The following is a 23,566-nucleotide window of genomic DNA, read 5'->3' as shown; positions in this document are numbered from 1 at the left end:
TAACAAGCATTTGCAATGCACTAGGTCTTGCATTTCTGATAGTTTGAGGTATTCGTGTTTCAAATAATAATGCAACACCAATAGCTCATTGTTGGACCCGTCAGCATTAGGGCGGTCTCCCCCTACATTTTTGCCCTTTTTGCCTCCCAATTTGACCGTCCATTTTTGTTGGACTAAGGACTCTGGGCGCCTTACCACTGCTAACCAGTGCTAAGGTGCAGGTGCTCTCCCCTAAAAACATGGTGAAATTGACATACCTACCGTAGGCCTCTGCTACCGCAGTGATGCCTACCCCTCCATAGGCTAACATTGGGAACCCCCCTTATGGGATAACTTCTAAATGGGACATAATAAGTATGTCATGTTTGGTATGTTAGAATGGTAGCGGGTGACCCGCTCTAGTGGGGTATTGGGTTTGGGCACGACTGTCTTAGAAATCCCACTTTTAGAAAGTGGACATTTTCCTGCCCTGCACTTAGTCTGTGCACTTCAGACTCCCCCCACCACCCCCGTCCCCCGTATGCTGATGGCCTCCCTGGGCTGCCAGGAGGGAGTGGTGATTCACACCTTTCCATCTGAATAGGCTGGACCCGGCTGCCACACAATAGACTTAACGACCCTGCATTTGTCACTGTAGACAGCCAGGAGCCAGGTCAGAGAATGAAGCGAACACCCCAGAACCCCCTAGACCATTCCAGAAGCTTCTGCCCCCTTCTAGTGGCTAGGCACCAGCGTATAATAGGGAGGGTCCTGGCCACACATCCTTGTTACACCACTGGATCAAGAAGAAACTCTGCTGGAGTAAAGACTGCTGCGCCGGAAGGATTGCCACTTTTGCTGAGCCCGACTTCTCCCAGGAACTGCTGCCCCAACTTGCTGAGCTGCCCTACAGCCTGCTGATCTTACCCTGCCAGAGGGGAACTAAAGATCATCTCCAGAGTGTCTCCATTGTTTTCTGACTGGCCCCCTGGTTACTGGGGGATCACAAGGACAATAAAGATGTCAAGGACTGTCCCGGCAACGCTGTGCGCGTGGAACTGACATAACTTAACACCTGCCTTGCTTAAAAAGGACTTTGTGCTCAAGATCGTCCACCACACGGAGTGTGTGAGGCTGTGCCCAACTTGTGGTTCCAACTGTTATCAACAATTGCTCCTGAAATCACCACCGCTGGCCCAGAGTCTACAACAGGACAGATATTGGCAGCGAGGACGCCGTGCGGAGATCCGGCGTTGCCCAGCAACCAGGATTCCCGTGGGACGTTGGCGCCGAAGCAGAGAGGTGCGGCCGCGCTCGAGTCCAGAGGGCTGCTCCACTCCTCCCCCCTGCAGCCTCGTCGAGAGACCAACTTACCGGAGACCGACAAAGCCTCGAGCCGGCACCTCCCTCAGGTAACGGTCAGCATTGCGAGCTAAGCGGCCGTGTGGGTGAAGTTGACTAGAGCGGGTTACGGGACTGCGGGGACTGCCTTCCTCTGATAGCGGGCCTGCTGGGGACTGTAACAAATCCGGATAGCGGGCCCGCCGGAGACTATTTGGGGCATTCTTGGTAACAGGGCTCTCCCCCCCCCCCCCCCCCCCGTAACCATCACAGTCCGTACCCGCCTACAAGAGCGCTGTGGTACCGGATCCGATTCGCCCTGAATCTATTGTCTGGCAGTACTTAAAAGCATAATTCCTCCACGGCTGACCACAAAGGCAGCATCGCCGCAGCAATGGATGCAGAATAGTCAAGAGCACCATCCCAGCACGAGGGTGATATGTCCTCGTAACCATGCAATCTGTGCCCGTAACGTACTCCCATTAAGGAACTGTGCTACCTAACGCTTTCCCTCTGAAATACAGTTCCTACCAGAACGTTCGTGACAGCCTTCTCAGAGACATTTTTTTTTGTTTCACTTTCTTCTGAAAATTGTCACTTGTGCATAATGGATTCTTGTAGTTTTTGACCTTGCGAGATTTTAGATAAAGATACTTTTATTTTTCTAAAACCGGTGTGGTGTCCTTTTGTGGGGTTTTACTGGGTGGCTGTGGGCGTGTTACGCAAATACTGTACGCATTGCCTCGTGAGTTAGGTCTTCCCGCTCTGCGCCAAGCTACCAGAGGGTGGTCCAGGGTGTTGTTGGACTTACCCTGTAGGACAAGGGTGCGTACCCCTGCCAACTAGAGACCCTGTTTCTAACACTGGTGGCAGCGGTGGGATAGGACTTGTGCTTGTGTAACACCATACAGTGACTCAATGTGCGCCACAATCCTACACCTGACTCAACTTAAACTTTTTCTTCTCTGACTGGAGAATTTTTGTCTGTCCTTTCCAATTGGCATTTTTGTTTTTTCCCAAATTCTCCCTGACTGACGGTTGTGAGCAACTCTTTTCCAAAGTCCTTTTTACCTAAGTCCCATTGGTTTTCTCTGCAAACGACTGAGGTCCTACCTAGGAAGATGGAATTCGAGCTGGCCAACCTGGAAGCTTACTTTGTGGCGCAGCTCAAGGATTTCTGCCAGGAGAAAGGGGTGTTCTTCAAGCGAAGCGCCAAGAAGGCAGAGCTTCAAAAAACCTTGAGAGCATGGGCACTGGCCCACCTAGAAGGAGAAGGGGACGAGAAGGGATCAGAGCAAGATGCCATAGCAGATATGGACCTACTGCGTACAGATGAAAGCGAAAATTACTAGCAGGGCCAAGAATACCTTCAAGGGCAGGCAGTAGTATTTCAGCAAGGAGCCTGTCCTCAGAGGAATTGGCAGAGAGGAGAGACAGCTTAAACTGGAGCTTGCCAAGTTGGAGAAAGAGCGTGAAGAAAAAAAGGTTGGCCATGGAGCAGGATCGTGAAGAAAAGCGATTGGCCATGGAGGAAAGGAAACTTGCCCATGAGCTCAGCCTGAAGGAGCTGGAAATCCGAGCCCTACAAATAGGGGCCAACAGCAACACGAATGGTGGCAGCGTACCTACTGAAGCTTCAATATATATACACGCCTAAAGATGTGGTGGCCAGTTTTAATGTGTGGGATGATATTGATAAATGGCTAGCAGCCTATGAGGTGTCTTTAAGAGCCCATGGGGTCCCAGAGAGTTACTGGGGGAGGTAGCTTATACAAGTACATGCCTTCGGTGGGGAGGAACACCCTCCTTACACTAGAAAAGGCAGATCAGACCAACTATCCTGTCATGTAGGTAGCGTTAGTCAGAACGTTTGGTCTTACCCCTGAAAGGTATAGGCAGAAGTTTAAGAATGGCCACAAACTTCCCACACAGAACTGGGTAGATTTCCTGGATTATGCTAGTACGGCATTGGAGGGCTGGGTGAGGGGCATCAATGTAAATACTTATAAAGGGTTGTATGACTTGTTCTTGAGCTAGCACCTTCTAGAGAAATGTTTTCCAGAGCTGCGCCAACACCTGGTTGACTGCAAGTTGACCAATCCTAGGAAGCTTGCAGAAAAGGCGGACACCTGGGTCAGTAACAGGGTGTCCATCCAGGGATCTGGGTGGGACTCCCAAAAGGGTGGTCAGGGTTCCAACCAGAAGAAAGAGAGGGGGGGGGGATAAAAAGAAGGAGTTCCCCAAAGGCCCCCAAAACAACTCACAAGAGAAAGGGTCTGGGTCCCAGTCCCAATCTGGCCACCAAAAGTTTACTTATCCTGACAAAGGTCAGCATCCTAGTACTGTCTGGTGCTATGAGTGCGGTAAAATTGGACACTACAAGGGGGATCCCAAGTGTCCAAAGAGAGCACACTCTCCCACTGGAGGTAAAAGCCTCGGGTGGCTAGTGCAGCGCTGGGAGAGGAGCGGTCCCTAGATAATGGGGGCGAGTGGGCCCGGCTGACACTAGTGTCCCTGGGAGACAGTGAGATGGTTCCAAAGATCCATGTGCCCTCGAATACTGCCAAGTATAGGCAGTGGGTCACCATCAATGGCCATGGGGTGGAGGCTCCGAGGGACACAGGCGCCAGAATGAATATGGTAAGGAGTCAGCTAGTGTCCCCAGAGCAAGTAATTCCCTATGCATTCCACCCAGTTCTGATGGCTGACAACAGGGAGGGTCACTATCCCGTGGCCCAGGTTCCATTTGAGTGGGGAGGGGTTTCAGGCCTTCTAAGAGTTGGTGTGAGCCCTGCCATGACAGTCAACTGTCTGTTGTGAAATAACCTGGAGCACACTGCCTGGAAGGAGGTAGAGCTCAAAGCGCATGTGGAGATGCTGGGGTTACCAGAGTGGATCTGTGCTACCACGCGGTCCATGGCTACCCGGAAAGGGAGTCTACCAGGGCTGGAGCCTGGAACAATGGCCCAGCCAGCTGCGAAAAAGGGAAAAGCCTGAGGGCATGGGACACCTGCCCCGGAATGCACACCCCGTGAGATGGATGGAGCACCTGCGGCGGTCACACCGGAGTCCACGGAGGGGGACGTTGCTCCCCTGGGGGACTTGCCTACCCCTGCGGAGTGGCAGGTGGAAGGAGGACCCACCAAGGAGGAGTTGTGTCAGGCACAGAAGGAGTGCCCCACCCTTGAGGGCATGAGGCAACAGGCCGAAGCCCAGGCAGCAGACAATGCCTCTGGGAACTATCACATTTACTGGGAGGACGGCCTCCTTTACAGTGAGCCCAAGGCTCCTGTGCATGAGTCATCAAGGGCCTTGGTGGTTCCCCAATGCTACAGGGCTTTTCTTTTGGAGTTGGCTCATGAGATCCCCTTAGCAGGAAACTTGGACTAAGAAATAACCTTTGCTAGGCTAGTCCCACATTTCTATTGGCCCAGGATGAGGATCTCCTCAAATACCTTCTGCAGGACCTGTGTGACCTGCCAAGCTAGTGGGAAAACGGGGACTAAGCTGAAGGCTCCCCTGGAACCACTACCTGTCGTTAGCACCCCCTTTGAAAGGGTTGGCATCGACATTGTTGGGCCTATGGATCCGCCGACCTCTTCTAGTCACAGGTTTATCCTGGTTCTGGTGGACTACGCCACCCGGTACCCAGAGGCCATCCCTCTGAGGACCATCACTACACCTGCGGTGGCCCAGGCCCTGATGGGGAATTTTACCAGAATGGGTTTCCCCAAAGAAGTTGTGTCCGACAGGGGCACAAACTTTAGGTCTGCATATATGCAGGCCAGGTGGAGGAGTGTGGGGTTACTTATAAGTTCTCCACCCCTTACAAACCCCAGACAAATGGGCTTGTGGAAAAATTTAACAAGACCCTAAAAGGCATGATCAGGAGTCTCATGCAAAATAAGGTAACAGTTCCTGAAGAAATATATAGGCCAGTATGGTCTACTATGCGTAAGGAAGGGGAAAGGAGGGGATGACAAAGGGTCTCAGACCAGGTTCGAAAATGATAGTGTGATGGAGACTAGAGACTCCTGGATGGTACTAGAAGTGCCCTCACACACCCTTGCGGGTGCAAAGCATCATCATCGGGCTGTGCTCCTCGTGGGGGTGGCGCTGCAGTCCCTCACGGGCCCTAGAAGGGCTCTCTATCGGAGATCTTTTGGTGGAGTCGCCGTAGTTGTGCGTGTGGGTGTGTGGGGAGGGGGGTGGTGGTGAGGCTAAAAAGACCTAATGGTGCCCTAACTGTTTATTGGTGGGCCCAGGAGGTCTGCTAAAAATAACGGGGGGTAATGTTATATAAACATTCTGGGTGGGGGACAAAAGCTGTAAATACGTCCCGCTGCTCTCGACCCGTAAGAGTGAGGGTTTAGAGTGAGAGAGAGGGAGTGTAAGTGATGGTCAACATGTTTCGCGCTGTTGCCGGTCCCTAATGGATCCTAGCGCTTCGTCAGGACCAAGGTGGTGATTAAAAAGAAAAGAAAGGGGTGGGATTCAGAAACAAGGGGGAGAGTATACTGTAATCCCAGAAACACAACAAAGTTGTGAGAGGGACACGGATTATTCGTGTCCTTGACGTCGAACCCGCTAGAAGTCCGGGTCCACGCGGTGCCGGGTCTTGACAAGCTGGGGCGGGGGCTTCAGATCTGCCCCGGTACGTTGCCACGACAACCTAAGGTGCCTCCAGAGTCGCCGGAGGCACCTTAGGTTGTCGTGGCAACGTACCGGGGCAGATCTGAAGCCCCCGCCCCAGCTTGTCAAGACCCGGCACCGCGTGGACCCGGACTTCTAGCGGGTTCGACGTCAAGGACACGAATAATCCGTGTCCCTCTCACAACTTTGTTGTGTTTCTGGGATTACAGTATACTCTCCCCCTTGTTTCTGAATCCCACCCCTTTCTTTTCTTTTTAATCACCACCTTGGTCCTGACGAAGCGCTAGGATCCATTAGGGACCGGCAACAGCGCGAAACATGTTGACCATCACTTACACTCCCTCTCTCTCACTCTAAACCCTCACTCTTACGGGTCGAGAGCAGCGGGACGTATTTACAGCTTTTGTCCCCCACCCAGAATGTTTATATAACATTACCCCCCGTTATTTTTAGCAGACCTCCTGGGCCCACCAATAAACAGTTAGGGCACCATTAGGTCTTTTTAGCCTCACCACCACCCCCCTCCCCACACACCCACACGCACAACTACGGCGACTCCACCAAAAGATCTCCGATAGAGAGCCCTTCTAGGGCCCGTGAGGGACTGCAGCGCCACCCCCACGAGGAGCACAGCCCGATGATGATGCTTTGCACCCGCAAGGGTGTGTGAGGGCACTTCTAGTACCATCCAGGAGTCTCTAGTCTCCATCACACTATCATTTTCGAACCTGGTCTGAGACCCTTTGTCATCCCCTCCTTTCCCCTTCCTTACGCATAGTAGACCATACTGGCCTATATATTTCTTCAGGAACTGTTACCTTATTTTGCATGTGGTTTAACTTTAGGAGCATCGGTACAGGACCTTTTCCCTTTCCTACTCATCCGCTCCTTGTCCCCCCATTCTCCCTGAAGTGTGTATACATGATCAGGAGTCTGCCTGAGGAAAAAGTGGGACGTCCTCTTGCCCCGTGTGTTGTTTTCCTACAGGGAGGTACCGCAGAAGGGAGTGGGCTTCAGGCCCTTTGGGCTTCTATACGGTCACACTGTTAGGGGACCTCTCAGCTTAGTGAAAGATGGGTGGGAGAAAACTCCCAGGATGATTCCCCAAGAAGTAGTAAGCGACATGCTGGCCTTCCGCAGCCAAATGGCTAGGTTGTGGAAGCAGGCTTCTGACAACTTAGAGGCCAGTCAGGCAGTAATAAAGTAATGGTACGATCAGAATTCTCACCCTGTGGAGCTAGAGCCTGGACAGAAGGTGTGGGTCATGGAGCCTGGAGAGCTCAGTGCCCTCCAGGACAGGCCCCTATGAGGTGATTGAGAAGAAAGGCAAGGCCACTTACGGGGTGGACCTTAAGACCCCCAGGCAACCCCACAGGGTATTACATGCCAACCGCCTCAAACCCCACCATGAGAGGTCTGAGCTCACCTTACTGATGGTGACTGATTAGGCCGAGGAAGAGGAAAGCAAACCTCTCCCTGACCTCTTTGCTTCCCAAGAGAAGGACGGATCGGTGGAGGGAGTGGTCCTCTCCCCATCCTTGACTCCCGAGCAACAGAGGGACTGCCGCCAGGTCCTGGGGCAGTACTCCTCCCTTATCCCTGGGATTACCTACCTGTGTACCCACGATGAGGACATGGGAGACAGCCTCCCTGTCAAGACCAAGTCTTACAGGCTGTCGGATAAGGTGAAGGCCAGCATCCAGAGTGAAGTCGCTAATATGCTGGAGCCCTCCAACAGCCCCTGGTCCAGTCCGGTGGTTCTGGTACCAAAAGGTGCCCCACCGGGCACCACACTTGAACTTAAGTTCAGTGTGGACTACAGTGACCAAGACTAATGCTCATCTGATCCCTAGGGCGGATGAGCTCATTGACCGGCTGGGGGCTGCCCAGTACTTGAGTGCCTTGAATCTTACGTCAGGGTACTGGCAGATCGCCCTAACGGACTGAGATAAGGAGAGGTCTGCCTTCTCCACCCCAGAGGGTACCTACCAATTTAGGGTGATGCCCATTGAACTAAAAAACACCCCTGCCTCCTTCCAGCAGCTGGTGAACCGGATCTTCTCTGGTTGAGAGGCCTTCTCCGCTGCCTACCTGGACGACATAGCTGTCTTCAGCAGCAACTGGGAAGACCACCTGTGTCATCTTCGGGGAGTGCTTCAGGCCCTGCAGCAGGCAGGCCTGACTATCAAAGCCAGCAAGTGCCAGATAGGGCAGGGGTCGGTAGTGTACTTAGGACACTTGGTAGGCGGGGTTAAGGTGCAGCCATTATAGGCCAAGATAGAGACTATCCTGGCCTGGGAGCCCCCCAAAACACAGACTGAGGTCAGGGCTTTCCTGGGCCTCACAGGATATTACCGAAGATTTGTCAAGGGTTACGGCACCTTTGTGCCCCACTTGACTGAGCTAACCTCCAAGAAACAAGCCAGAAAGGTGATCTGGACCGAGGCTTGCGAGAAAGTCTTCGACTACCTGAGCAGGCCATGTGCACAGCTCCTGTGCTCAGGGCCCCCGACTTCTCCAAAGAGTTCATTGTCCAAGCAGACGCCTCAGAGCATGGCATAGGGGCGGTACTTTCGCAACTCAATGAGGAGAGCCTGAACCAACCGGTGGCCTTTCTCCCCCGGAGGCTACTCCCCGGGGAACAGTGCTGGAGTGCAACAGAGAGAAGCTTTCGCGGTGGTCTGGGCTCTGAAGAAGCTGAGGCCATACCCGTTTGGCTCCCACTTCCTGATTCAGACCGACCACGGCCCCTCGGGTGGCTCATGCAAATGAAGTGCGAAAACCCCAAATTGTTGAGGTGGTCCATTTCTCTACAGGGTATGGACTTCAGGGTGGAACACCAGCCAGGAGTAGGCATCGCCAATGCTGATGGTCTGTCTAGGTTCTTCCGCCTTGGTGACGAGAACTCCCTAGAGGTTGGGTAGTTCTCCCCACTTTCAGCTGGGGGGGTGGGGGGGGGGGGGGATGACCGTGTTGGACCTGTCAGCCTTAGGGCGGTCTCCCACTACATTTTTGCCTCCCACTTTGACCGTACATTTTTGTTGAACTTAGGACTCTGGGCGCCTTACCACTGCTAAACAGTGCTACGGTGCAGGTGCTCTCCCCTAAAAACATGGTGACATTGACAAACTGCCGCAGGCCCCTGCTACCGCAGTGAGGCCTAACCCTCCATAGGCGAACATTGGGAACCCCTCTTATGGGATAACTTCTAAATGGGACATAATAAGTATGTCATGTTTGGTATGGTTAGAATGGTAGCAGGGGGCCCTCTCTAGTGGGGTATTGGGTTTGGGAACTACTGTCTTAGAAATCCCACTTTTAGAACGTAAATATTTTCCTGCCCTGCACTTAGTCTGTGCACTGCAGACTTCCCCCTCCCATCTGTATGCTGATGGCCTCCCTGGGCTGTGAGGAGGGAGGGATGATTCACACCTTTCCACCTGAATAGGCTAGGCCCGGCTGCCACACAATAGACTTAGTGACCCTGCCTTTGTCACTGTAGACAGCTAGGAGCCAGGTCAGGGGAGGCAGGGAACACCCCAGAACCTCTTAGACCCTTCCAGAAGCTTCTGCCCCCTTCTAGTGGCTAGGCACCAGGGTATAAAAGGGAGGGTCCTGGCCACACATCCTTGTTACACCACTGGATCAAGAAGAAACTCTGCTGGAGTAAAGACTGCTGCGCCAGGAGGATTGCCGCTTTTACTGAGGCGGACTGTTCCCAGGAACTGCTGCCCCAACTTGGTGAGCTGCCCTACTGCCTGCTGATCTTGCTCTGCCAGAGGGGAACTAAAGATCATCTACAGAGTACCGCCATTGTTTTCTGACTGGCCCCCTGGTTACTGGGGGATCACAAGGACAAAGATTTCAAGGACTGTCCTGGCAACGCTGCGCACATGGAACTGCACCTAACTTAACACCTGCCTTGCTTAAAAAGGACTGTGCACTCAAGATAGTCCACCACACGGAGTGCGTGAGGCTGCGCCCAACTTGTGATTCCAACTGTTATCAACAATTGCCCCTGAAATCACGCTGGCCCCCGAGTCTACAACAGGACTGATATTGGCAGCAAATATGCCGTGCGGAGATCCGGTGTTGCCTGGCAACCTGGATTCCTGTGGGACGTCGGCGAAGCCGAGAGGTGCGGCCGCGCTCGAGTCCGGGAGGGCTGCCCCACTCCTTCCCCGTGCAGCCTCGTTGAGAGCCCAGTGTCACGGAGACTAACGAAGCCTCGAGCCGGCGCCTGCCTCAGGTAACGGTCAGCGTTGCGAGCTAAGCAGCCGTGTGGGTGAAGTTGACATGAGCGGGTTACGGGACTGTGGGGACTGTCTTCCTCCGATAGCGGTCCTGCCGGGGACTGTAACAAATCCAGATAGCGGGCCCGCCGGAGACTGTTTGGGGCATTCCTGGTAACGGGGTTCCCTCCCCTCCCTCCTGGTAACCATCACGGTCTGTACCCGCCTACAAGAGCGCTGTGGTACCAGAACCAATTCGCCCTGAATTTACCGTCTGGCAGTACTTAAAAGCATAATTCCTACGCGGCAGACCATGAAGGCAGCATCGCCGCAGCAACGGGTGCAGAATAGTTAAGAGCACCATCCCAGCACGAGGGTGATATGTCCCTGTAACCATGCTGTCTGTGCCTGTAACGTACTCCCATTAAGGAACTGTGCTACCTAACACTTTCCCTCTGAAATACAGTTCCTACCAGACTGTTCGTGACAGCCTTCTCAGAGACATTTTTTTTTGTTTACCTTTCTTCTGAAAATTGTCTCTTGTGCAGAATGCATTCTTGTCGTTTTTGACCTTGCCAGATTTTAGATAAAGATACTTTTATATTTCTAAAACCGGTGCGGTGTCCTTTTGTGGGGTTTTACTGGGTGTCTGTGGGTGTGTTACGCAAATACTTTACGCATTGCCTCATGAGTTAGGCCTTCCTGCTCTGCGCCAAGCTACCAGAGGGTGGTCCAGGGTGTTGTTGGACTTATCCTGTTGGACGCAGCAGTGCCTACTTGGACACGGGTGCGTACCCCTGCCAACTAGAGACCCCATTTCTAACACTCATACTTTCAATAATGCAAGACCTAGTGCATTGAAAATGCTTGCGTAGTGAGCCAGGAACCAGCATTGTTTTTAGGTCTCGCCTGACCCAGCGCATGCGCTGGTCTGGCGAGACTTATTGAGAGGGCTCCAAAAAGTGCTACCAGGCCAGCCTAGAGCTACAGTGCATGTGTGCGGGCGCGCGCGCCGCGATTTACCGCAATTACTTTCACTTTCGCGGCTGCACGGCCGCTTTGCATAGCCAATTGGTCATGCTTTTGGGACCTTATAAGTATTTAGTTATGCAACTGTTGCATGGCTAAACACTTATAAGGTCCCAAAGGCGAGACCTATTGGCTATGCCAATGCTTGTTTTAAGTGCAGTACCGCAAGCTGCTCCTAAAGGTCCCTAGTGAGCAAGGCACTGTTAGAAATGGGATTGTTGGCTAGCTAAGGCGTGCACCAAAGCCAGGCACAAATCACCACTCTAGTCAGGGCAAGGAAGTTACACGCCAAAGATAACCCCTGCTCACCCCCTTGGTAGCTTGGCACGAGCAGTCAGGCTTATCCCGGAGGCAATGTGTAAAGCATTTGCGCACGCACACAGCAACAACATCCTAGGCCCACCACAAAAGAAACTCCACACAAGGTTATATATAAAAATAGCCTTTGTATTATCATAACACATCAGAATAGTAAGCACCTATTATACAGGGTGCCACCTGGCACTAGGTCATATTTACAAGGGATTATTTACACCTGACAGGGCCCACTGGGCCACTGTCAGTACCATCACGAAGTGAACTTACTAAATGTAGAATTTATCAGAAACATGGAACACCACCAGGGACTACTGGTAATCACTGTACTTAGCATCGGCCTGTAACATAAACTACATCATGCACAGCATCACACCAGGTGCACATTACATTCTGCGCCCACCTCACCATCATAAACACATGAGGCCATCCTCTCACAAGTCTAAACGCATTAGACCCTGACCTCCTAAGTATAACTACATTAGGGAATAAATCTCACTAGCATAAACCATAATATGCGCACCAACCTCAAAATCATAAAACTAATTTAGTGGTATCAACACAGGTGCGTAAATCATTCTACATACATTACATATCCTAGCACCCAAGAATAACAGTAGGGCCTGGCGCCCTATAAACCTAACAATCCCCCTGGCCATCTCAGAAAAGGGGCTCAAATGCCCTATGTCCCAAATTCTGGGCTGCTGCCTAGACAGCGACAGTCAAGGATGCGCACTTTGCGCAGGCCTAAACGTAGCAGCTGGCACTAAGTGCTGCGCAGCTGTGTAGGAAGAGATGGGGGCGAAGGAGTGCGTCTCACTCCTGGATTCAACATGTCCACAAAATAAAGCAAGGCCTAAACGGTGCAGCTGCCCACTACTTGCTGGGCAGCTGGAAAAGTAAAAGTGCGGCATGGGCTCTCAATCTCCCTTCAAACAAATGTGCCCAACATTAGAGCCATCTGGCTCTGAGAATAAACATGTCCCATGGAGCACACTGGCTCCTGAAATAATTAGGCCACAATCAAGAAAAAGAACTTGCCCCCAAAACGTGGAGCGCACTGGCGCTGTGAAAATCTGTGTACATGGTGGAGCAAACACGGGCCCGGTGGAGCAGGCTGGCTCTTAAAACAAAATCATGCCTGCCTCGTTGGAGTGGCCCACTGCTAGACAGGCCGCTCAACAGACCAAAGCACCAACCATGCGCCTTGAAGAGCCCCCCCCCCCCCCAACACTGAGGCGGCATGCATACTAGAGCCCCCACTCACCAGTCTCTGTCGGGGACTCCACTCCTCCGGGTCTCCTCTTCACCGGGGCTTTCACCAGCGCCGCACGTCTCGCTCTTCCCCCGGGGCTCCCGAGGCTCCCAGCCGCTCAAGGGAGACCCGCTGGGACGCGAGGCACTTCCTGCAACCGGATTGGCTTCACCCGGTCCCCCGTCTCGGGACCGGGACTTTAGGATGGGGCCAGCAGCAATCCTCTTGCGGGGCTTCCCTTTCACTCTTGCGAGCCCCGCGCTGCCATTGGTGGCCTCTGCCGCCTCTTCCTCTTCACCCGGGCCCCCTCCTGGGACCCGAGACTTCGCCAGGCATACGTGGGGCTTCCCTTAACTCACGGGAGCCCCGCATGATGGCAGGCTGCTTCTCAGGACACGGGGCAGGCTTCCCTCGCAAATGCGGAAGTCCCGCCCCCGTCAGGCGCAATGTTTCCTGACTTCCTCTTTGTGCCATCGGGCCGCGGCGGTGAATTATTTTCGGTGCCAATGAGGGGTAGGCTCCCTCGTGGGTTAAAATGTAAAGCAGGGTGGGCTCCTGCTATTAAAATAGGAGCGTTAGCGGGGTGGGTACCCGCGAGTAAAATATAACAATAAGCGGGGTGGGTACCCGCTCGATCAGGGCAATGTGGGGGGGAATCCCTACGCTGGGGATTCCCTCCGGAGCGATGGGCAGCTTGACGCTGCGAGGCACCTGCGTTCCCCTCTCCTAGGGGCATTGAATGAAAGCGCACACGAGGCGTTAGTGAGCCATAGAATCCTTTAAAAAGAATAGAGTGTAGCCAGTCCAGCAAAAGTTCCTCTAAGGAGCAAGGGGGCAAGGCTGGGCCCAAGGAGGCAAGCCCTCCTGGGCCCCAGCAGCAGCACGCCCCGCAGATTCAAGAACACGAACATTTTCATGGGGTCACAGCCCCTTCTTTTATACAGCATTTTCCTTTGTTCTGCAACTGTAGGGCAAGGGGAGAACCAGATACAACTGGTTCAGGAGCACTTTGTTTTGCTCAGCTCCCCTCTCTATTCACAGGACAGGCCATGGACATCAGACGCACCACAGGAGGTGGAGACAGCATTGTGAAGGGAAGGCTCAGCCCCATTCAGGTCCCAGGTGCTACTCCTCCTTCCCATCTATATGCAGATCTCTCCATTCACCACCGGGCAGACTCACCGTGGCTCCTGGAATTCCCCAGACCTCCCAGCTCCTGTCAATCACAAGCCAGACAGGCAATTCACATCACACAGCACACAGACATGCCAACTTCTAGAAGTGGCACTTCTCCACCAAGCACAATAAATCTGCGCACACCATCGCGCAGCATTTATTCTCACGAGTTTGCACATACCAAACTCGCCTCTGCACTCCTCTCACATCAGGAACTACCATGGACACACATATCCCCCATGCATTGCTATGGGAGGGCAGGCCAGTCTCACTAAATGTAACACAGAGCGCACGCACTTTACACTGGGACACAGTGCTAAAGTGCCTAGAGGCCTAAAGCTACATAGAGAAAAAGGCCAGGATAATTGCAAAAAGTTTAGGGGTGAACCTGCCAAAAGGGCCAGGTCCAACAGGCACCAGCACTACAGGTCTACAAAGTTGGAATTATCAGCATTATAAATGGCTCCAACTCCACCACCCTCCGGGACAACCTCTCCAACATCAGACTGAAACAACTCGTCACAGCACCAACCCACATGTCAGGACACACCCTCGACCCCATCTTTGCAGAAGGAAACAGTGTCCACTTCAGTCACACCACGCAACCCCCGTGGACCAACCACCACTGCGTACACTTCTTCGACAAACCCAAGCCGTCCAACCCCGCTCCACGCCCACCGCAAAGGAACTGGAGCAGAGTCACCAAGGGACACTCAACTCCACCCTCAAGCACAACACCCCCACCACCGCAACAGACGCCAACCTTGCGGCCAGGGAATTCCATACTTGGATCTCCAACTGCGCAGACAAGCTCACCCCTACGCAACGCAACCCCGAAAAACAGTGTCCCAGGAAAGCTGCATGGTTCACCACCAATCTCAAAGAAGCCAGACGCACCTGCAGGCACCGGGAGAAGAATTGGAGAAGCAGTAAGATGCCTGAAAACTACACCACTTACAAGGACGCCATAACCGACTACCACCAGCAAATCAGAACCACCAGAAGGTCCTTCATCCACAACAAAATCCTCACCAACTCCAAGGAGCTTTTCAGTGTCATCCAGGAACTCACCAATCCCCACAGCGAAACCACGGACATCACCCCATCCCAGGATCTCTGCAACAAGCTCAAATCCTACTTCCACCTAAAGATCAAAAACCTCTACGACAACTTTATTGACCAGACGCTCGACTCCGCAACCAGCCCCCCCTCCTGCCACACCAGCCAGCCCACCATCTCCTCCTGGACACCGATCACGGCCAAAGAGACCGCCTCGACCAAAAACAGCATCCACTCAGGGGCCCCCACCGACCCCTGCCCACTACACTTCTTCTACAGAGCCGCCATCGCACCAGAACTACAACGCACCATCAACACCACCTTTGAAACTGGCACCTTCCCAGACGACTGGAAACGCGGTGAAGTCAGGCCCCTGCTCTAGAAGCCCTCAGCCGACCGCACGGACCTCAAGAACTACCGGACCATCTCGCTTCTCCCCTTTGCTGCTAAAGACGCTGAGAAAAACAGTCAACGCGGAGCTGACGATGTTCATCGAAGACAACAGCATCCTCGACCGTCCCAATCTGGATTCCGAAGCAACCACAGCACCAAGACCGCCCTACTCGCCGCCACAGACGACATCCGCACCCTCCTCGACCAAGGCTACAACGCAGCCCTGATTCTACTCGACCTATCAGCAGCTTTCGACACCATCTCCCATCGCACACTCACAGCCAGACTGCACGGCATCAGCATATAAGGAACAACCCTCGACTGGCTCAAATCATTCCTCACCAGCAGAAGCCAAAGGATCAGACTGCCGCCCTTCCTCTCTGATCGCACAGAAATCACCTGCCGAGTCCCACAGGGGTCATCTTTCAGCCTGACCCTCTTCAACATCTACATAGCCCCCCTCGCCACCATTGTCAGACATCACGGCCTCAGCATTATATCCTACGCCGACACCCAGCTCATCCCCTCCTTCACCAAGGACCCCACCACCGCCAAAATTAATTTCCAGAAAGGAATGCAGGACTTGCAGCCTGGATGACCAACAGCTTCCTAAAGCTCAACTCCGAGTAGACAGAAATCCTCGTCACCACCCCTTCAGCATGAGACAACACCTGGTGGCCCCTCACCCTCGGCAGCCCACCAACCCCCACGGACCATGCCAGAAACCTAGGCATCGTACTCGACTCATCCCTCTCCATGAACCGACAGGTCAATGCCGTCGCCTCCAGCTGCTCCAAAACCCTCCGCATCACGCCCTCTGCATCCTCCGTAAGACGTTTAAATGGACCCCCCAACCCCGAGTCAAGGAAGACAGTCACCCACGCACTCATCACCAGCAGGTTGGACTATGGAAACGCACTCTACGCCAGCTTAAACAAGTCCCTACTCCGCAGACTACAGGCGATACAGAACACCGCCGCCAGACTAGTCCTCGCCATCCCTCGACACGAGCACATCAGCCAATACCTATGGAAGCTCCACTGGCTTCCTGTGAAGAAGGGAGTCACTTTCAAGATCCTCACCCACGCCTACAGGTGCCTACACAACACTGGACCCAAATACCTCAACGACAGTCACCTTCCACGTACTCAAAAGAAACCTCCGATCAGCCAACCTCACTGTAGCCGAAACCCCTCGCATCCACAGAGCCAAACCAGGAGGAAGATCTTTCTCCTACATCACAACCAAGACCTGGAACGAGCTCCCAACGGATATCAGACACAGCCCCTCCCTGAACACCTTCAGGAAGGCACTCAAGACCTGGCTCTTCGGCTCAACAGCACTGCCAACTCTCTCCCCCCCCTCTCACTCCTCTCCCCCCTCCCCCCAGCGCCTTGAGAACCTGATGGGTGAGTAGCGCGCTTACAATTCCCTGATTGATTGATTGCTTGAATGTTTCTTACCTAGCCATGTTGCAGGGTGCAGTACCATATGTCGCCAATGGGGACCTCTTTTGGTCACATATAGTACTGCACCATGCAGAAGATCTGGTAAAACCACCCTACCCATAATGCACTGCATGCAAGACAATACTATGAATACATTCAAATAGTTATGTCCATATATACAGTTAGTAGCTTTGAAATGTGAAAAACGAATTATTACATTAATTTTGGATTAGGTTGTACTGTGTGTGGAGCTGATGAAGGAAAATGTATAGACCGTCTCATATAAATGTGAGATGTTCTAGTGAGTGAAGTAACCACTGCCAGCCTAGCTTAGGACCAAGTGTGTGTCCAGCCTGAATCCTTTTAAGGAAATAGTGCTCACCTGGCCCCCCCCCACCTCTTCGCTCCACATTTTCCTCGCTTAATCAGTGCCCACACTTTACTTCCCAATCTTGCCACTGCAGCAGATGAAAAGCCTCACGTCTATGTCAATTTCATAGGCTTTAATCCTGTCAAGAAATGCGTTATCGTCCACATTTTGGACTCATTACTGTTACCCTAAACCTTTATTTGGTCGCATTTTTAGTCTCCTGTACCTACTCTAAACAGCCCCTACCATGCACAGCGCTCTGGCGGTCTGTGCTAAATAAGCAGAGCCACTGTAATGAAGTGGCAGGAAAGGTCTAAATTATCCGGCAGTGCTCACTAAATTATGTAGCTACAAAACGAGAATTATGTAGCATAATGCAGCACATTTTTTTAAAGTCTTACTTCATTATTTTCACATCTGTACACGGTAACCCTGTCTATATAAATGTTTTGGTTCATTAGTTTAAAGGTTAACTTCCAAATACAACAAAAAGCAGTGTAAAAGTGGCCAGTCACTACTTGCCATGGGCTTTCCATTGAGCGGCAGGATGTGTCCCGACCTTTTTAGTAACTTTTGATCCGTTTGAGCTAGAATCAACATTTTTTTGGTAAAATTGACAGTTTATGCAGCACATGATCGATTATATTGCAAATTATGTGGAAAATGAGGCACGTGTATAACCTCATAATTAGAGTGCCTCTGTATATGAGTCACAGACGTGCACAGGACCTGCCATCAGTGGGGGACCATCTGTCATTTGCTACAATATAAAATGGCAAAAATCGCAGAAGCGAACTCAATATAAAACAGGAATAATCGAATAATAAATTGATAGGTCTTACAATTGCTTTTATTGACAACTGCTTGGAATTATACAATATTTCCACCTCAGAAATGTATGCAAACGCTGTAGTTTTTGTTGCACAGTTACGTCAGCAGTAAAAACAAGCCCCTACCAGATCCAAGGAATAGTGACTCTTCCACCTGTGTGAATTTTCGTCCTATGTAGACATAAATGGTTTGTTTTTCTATCTCTACATGATTTGCCACAAAGTGTTTTTCCTTTATGCCTGTCTTTGTGCCTTCTTTATGCATGTGCTCATTTTGAAATATCTAAGCAACACCCTTAGACCCTTGGAATGCTCAGCTTCTGAAAGAAACAAAACTGATTTAACAAGTTGCTGCAACGTTAAAACTGTATATTTCACCTGGCTTCCCACAACTCCCATGACAGCATCCGTCAACAGAATTACACGATTTTCCGGAAGATAACAGACATCTGGGTGGGCAGTGGGGCGCTGGGGGCATTGGAAGGAGAGAGACAAGTGGCAGAGAACTCTGATTTTAAAGAAAAGAGTGACTACTTTACAAATCTCAGTGAGAGATACTTGCACCTCTATTGCTGAGCTGCATCTTTGTTAGGGAAGCTTACTCTGCTGGTGCCATTACTATACCAGTACTGTGCACAAGAGAACCCTGTACTGCTACAGCCAATGCTGCATATACTTGTGTGAGAGAAGAATGTAGAGATCTAGCAGTGAATGCACAATAATATAATCACACACCACCTGCCCAGCAGTGTAAAAGGAGAGATTGATTTAATTGCCCATTACTTCCTCTTGTGTATTGTTAAGTTGTGGATACTGCTTCAGTGAATCACAGCACCTCTGCTATGTAATTTTTTCTGACCCATGAAAAAGTTAATAAGCTCTGCCAAGAAGTGCAGCTATTTCCCTCCACACGTTTATCAGAGCATCAAATGCAATTATTTTTTAAACTGGAAAGCTATGAGTTTCCACTAGGATGGAGAATACCCTTCTCTCCTACAGATTCATATTCTAACACACACAGTCTGTGCCAAGGACGCTTCAATAAATTGAGTCAATTACCAGTCTGCAATCTGCCTTTAGGTACTATTTCTCTACATTTGAAAATCTGTCACATGCAAACAGGTTGATAATTGGGTGTGCAGTGCACACTGATGCATCTGCATGCATGCTGTACAACCAGCCCGTACAACAGTTGCATTTAAGGGTGCATGACCGTGCACTGCATAATTGAACTTGCATTGGAAATATATATTGGACAGTATGTTGCACTGATTGCAGTGCAGGTTCTCTCCGTGCAGACCTACATTAGTGAGTTATGGAGTAGGTAGGGCAAGCCGATATCATACCAGAACAAGTAGATTTCTGTGACATTTTGTCCCTTAGCCAAGTAGATTTTTGACAAATGTCCACACCCCTGCTAGATATGGGTAGACCCTCAATCGTGGATAAAGCTAGGCTACGCCCCGTACTTTTTGGGCTGCTTCTGAAAACAACCCCCCCCCCCCACCCCGAGCTCTCCCCAGATGCTGCTGCTCTTGATGAAGTTTGTACAGTCAACCGCTTCAAGAAAATTGGTTGGTTTGCTAAGGTGAGGTCCCTGCTCTCAGCTATCGGACTGGGGAGCTCGTAGGACACAAAAGACCTTGGACTACTGTCTACTAAAGAACTGATTAAGACCCAATATTGGAACTGGGTGGTGAAGACCACTGTTTCTCACCCGTCTGAGGGCCGCCTTAAATTAGATTTTATGGAATTCAAACTGCTAAGCGCTTACGAACAATATCTGGAGGCCATCACGATTCCACAGGATAGGAAGCTCTATATACAATTTAGATTTGGCTCCCTCCCTGTGAATTCCTTTACAGCTGCTTGGCGACAGTCCCCCCCCTTCAACGCAGTACTGCCCAGGTTGCTCCTTCACTGTTGAGTCAATTAGCCATATTTTCTTTGTATGTCCCATGTATCAATCCCCGAGAACTAAATGGCTAGCCCGTGTTTGCAGGTTGCTTGGAACTAGATGCCACCAAGAAGCGTTGCCCATTCTAAAATCTGACTCTAGGCCCTTAGTCGCTTGTGCAGTTGCCAAGTTCCTTGGTAAAATGTGGATCATTAGAAGTGATGCATCACAAATGTGATTGCTTGCTTCTTCCTTTCCTCTAACCAACTCCTCTAGTAATGTTATATAATATATCTTTTAGCTTTGAATATAGAACTATTTTAAGTATTGTGACTGCATGGCGGGCCATGCCATGCAACTTTATTGGCGCATAGGCTTTTGCTCTCACTTTTTTTTTTATTCTTTTGAACCTCATTATAATTGCTTATATTAATATACAGGACAACTAAATTAGTCGGAATTTGAAATGTCGTAGCTAATGAACTTTTGCTATGCATAGAAATACTTTTTTTGATTTCTAAAAAATCATAAAAAGGGTGGAGCGAACCACCAGGGTACACGAGATATCAAAGCACTTGATCGAGTTAAAATTACAAAGAAAACACATGGAAATACGTTTGTAAAGGAGAGCAAACTTCTAGGTTACATTACAACTGTACACAGGTTTGCATGCTTCTCCAAGGTATAATAAAGTGCAAATGAACTTTTGAAATGTATTTCTTCAGGATTCATGTACTGTATGCATTTGCACTTTTATGGTTGTAATGACCGAAAGAAAGTTTTTTTTATGATGAGTGCCCCAAAAGTATCGTAGATAATGAAGAGTAAGAGCACAAGTAACAGGGACAGTCCAAAAGGAAGATAACATTAACGCAAAAAGAGGGACTAGTAACGCATTTCACCAATCAAAACCCAGAATGTATAAAGGACAGTAAGAGGAGCCAATAGAAAATATGGCAGGTGCGTGAAGCCTATATTCCAGAAACTGCAGGCCTCGCAGAGCAGAATATGCACACTGCCTAGGCTCAACCTAAAAATAACATACCTTCGCCCCTGAAACTCATCAGTTGCTTTCTAGCTATCTGTGTGAAATATGGTGGGTGAACCCAGGTCCATGGCACAACAAATAAATCACGTGTCAATCCTGTTAGCAGTGTCAGCGGAGGGGACAAGGACTGAAAGGCTCACTCTCCTTAATGCGTTACACGCCCACACTTGCCACACACTACAGAGGATCCGTTTTTATGTTGTTGTTTTTTGCAGTTGTACACAGCGCAAACTCAAATCCAAGGAACTGGAGCACTTTACATGAGCACCAGTTACATTACACAAAGTCTCAACCCATTTTTTTTAGGCACAGAAAGATTAAGTGATTTGCACAGAATGTTGAGATGATGTTGCAGCTTGCACACATTCACCAGGTCCAAAGTCGGCAGGTCTGGTCGTAACACCACATCCTCTCCCCAACATTGTGCAGTTTACAAACATGCACTTGCTCACGGGCATGGCCATGAAATCATCTCTAGTTCATTAAACGTAAGAATGACGGCTTTCTTCAACCGTATTAACATTTTCTGCGGTTGCATTTTTAAGCCAGAAGTCAAATATTAATAAAGGGGAAACAAGCATTGGCAAATCCAACAGGCCTCACCTATGCAAAATCTATTGACTTTGTAATTGTTTTTTTTTTGGCCATATTGTAATGCAGCGCCGACTTCAATACTGCATGCCTGAAAGTTAAAAAAAATAAAATTATATATATATATATATATATATAGTATGACGCAGGCCATGACTAAAAACATTGGTAAATTCAATAGATCTAACATAGGCGAGATCTCCTGGCTTTGCCAGTGTTTGTTCTTATTCAGTATCTTTTAAATACACCGGGTTTGCCGAGTTTACATAACTAACCTAACACTCATCTCTCTCGGTGACTGTGAAATGGTATTGCATCCCAGAAACAAGCGTTTTGAGAATATCTACCAGTTGAACGCAGTTTTGCAGCAATCAAAGCGGGGATCGAGAACGTCACACTGTACACCAAGTCAACAGTTTATTAAAGGGGGCGCCTACCGCAAAAGAACAGTGTAGCACACAGAAGAAAGGTAAGGCACTTTACACGTGGTGTTGACCCTCTGCTGTTGGCAGAGCTGTCATCGGTCACAAAGTGCCTTACCACCCATCAGCCTTGTGCTTCAGCGTTGATTTGGTAGGCTAGTCCCGATCTTGAAAAAGAAGAAAAGCCACGGCTGTCACAGTGAGGGCCCGCAAGTACCTAATCATACCCACTGGGTGCCTGGGGGAAAGGAGACGTGAAGTACGCGGTACCCGGGAAAGTACATATTTTGCGGGAAATAGCATCAGAAGGCATGTGGGTCTTACCGTGTCGCTCTGGGTCCCTTGGCCGATCCCTGTTGATCCGGCCTCCGGGCCCTTGGCGCTTCTGGGTGCGGGCCCCGTGCCAGCTGTTTAGGATTAAAGGTGTCAGTCGAGCAACCAAGGTGTGGGTCAAGGAGAAGGGGTGCGCACAGCGCGCCCAAATAGATGTGGTGGTTGGCGTGAATGTGGGTCTCTCGGCGCGCCCAATTGCTGTCACAGCACCCAGTGCCTTCCTAGGGTCCGCAGTTACAAGTATTCAGACCTGGAAAGCAGCGTAGTAAAGCCGCGTGGGCGCCATCTTAGGAGGGGTGTGGAACCTCAGTTGTTTTTGCAGTTTCCATCTGCGGTACACAATGAACGTCAGCGACTATGCGAGACGTTCTGCAATAATAAATGGCGTTCTCCTTCTTTGCGAGCAGTGACCGTGCCAAGACTTTGTATATTAACTATGAGAAGTTTTAAATAAAATACTACGCACAAGATGGCTGATACTCATCTACCATCTGCGGCCATGCTACCTTCCAGACTCCGCCCCACAATCGTGACGCAAAAGCGCACATTCTCCGTGCGCCCAAACGCATAAAACGTCGTTCGCTTTTTAGTGACTAGACTGCTTAATTTCAAGGCTCAAGCCTAACAGTGATAATTCTCGCGAGACATTTTTTTTCGTTCCTGATTTGTTTGACTGTAGATGAGCGGGAAATTGGAATTTTTAAACCCGTAAAGATGATTCAGCAAGTTACTCGCTCGTAAGGAAATCACAAAGAGAATTAGGCAATCTCAATTAATTACTCACTATCTCGGCGTTCGGTCTTCCTGGCTACGTTCTGAAGCCATGATGCATTTAAAACGTTGATGACATCGTTACTTTAGATGTAGGAGCAGGGCGTCCTTTTCAGAGGCTCTGCGTGACTTCACACCTCTTTTTGTGACATCAGTGGGTGCTATGTTTACTTCAGACAATCAGATTGTAGTAAGCAGAAATATGTAGTAAGCTGTCTCCATCTCACGAAGATCCAAAATGACTTCAAGGACTTCAAATTAGTTAAAATTAAGTGAAGTTTATTCCAGTAACAGAAGACCCATGACGTGCTCCTTCAGTGACTCAGTCTTCATCTGAATGTCACATCAATATCCTTACTTCACTAAATCATAAAGTCACCACAGACATATTAAGTAATTACATAATACATAACCTTACTACACA

The 23,566-nt window shown here is 50.3% G+C and overlaps 1 protein-coding gene across 1 annotated transcript in view; it reads right to left on the bottom strand.

Annotated features, from left to right (window-relative positions):
• AHCTF1 (AT-hook containing transcription factor 1) overlaps window positions 1-22,895 on the bottom strand; it is a 1,022,752-nt gene extending 999,857 nt beyond the window's left edge. The window contains exon 1 of the mRNA XM_085612122.1: window positions 22,363-22,895. The gene's annotated coding sequence lies outside the window, so the exon portion shown is untranslated. The remainder of the gene's footprint in view (window positions 1-22,362) is intronic.
• Between the last annotated feature and the right edge of the window lie 671 nt (window positions 22,896-23,566).

Source organism: Triturus cristatus, chromosome 6 (assembly GCF_964204655.1).
Source record: "Triturus cristatus chromosome 6, aTriCri1.1, whole genome shotgun sequence".
In the NCBI taxonomy this organism is placed as follows: Eukaryota; Metazoa; Chordata; class Amphibia; order Caudata; family Salamandridae; genus Triturus; species Triturus cristatus.
Note: the sequence above shows the minus strand (reverse complement) of the source record. Positions and strands in the feature narration are given on the sequence as shown.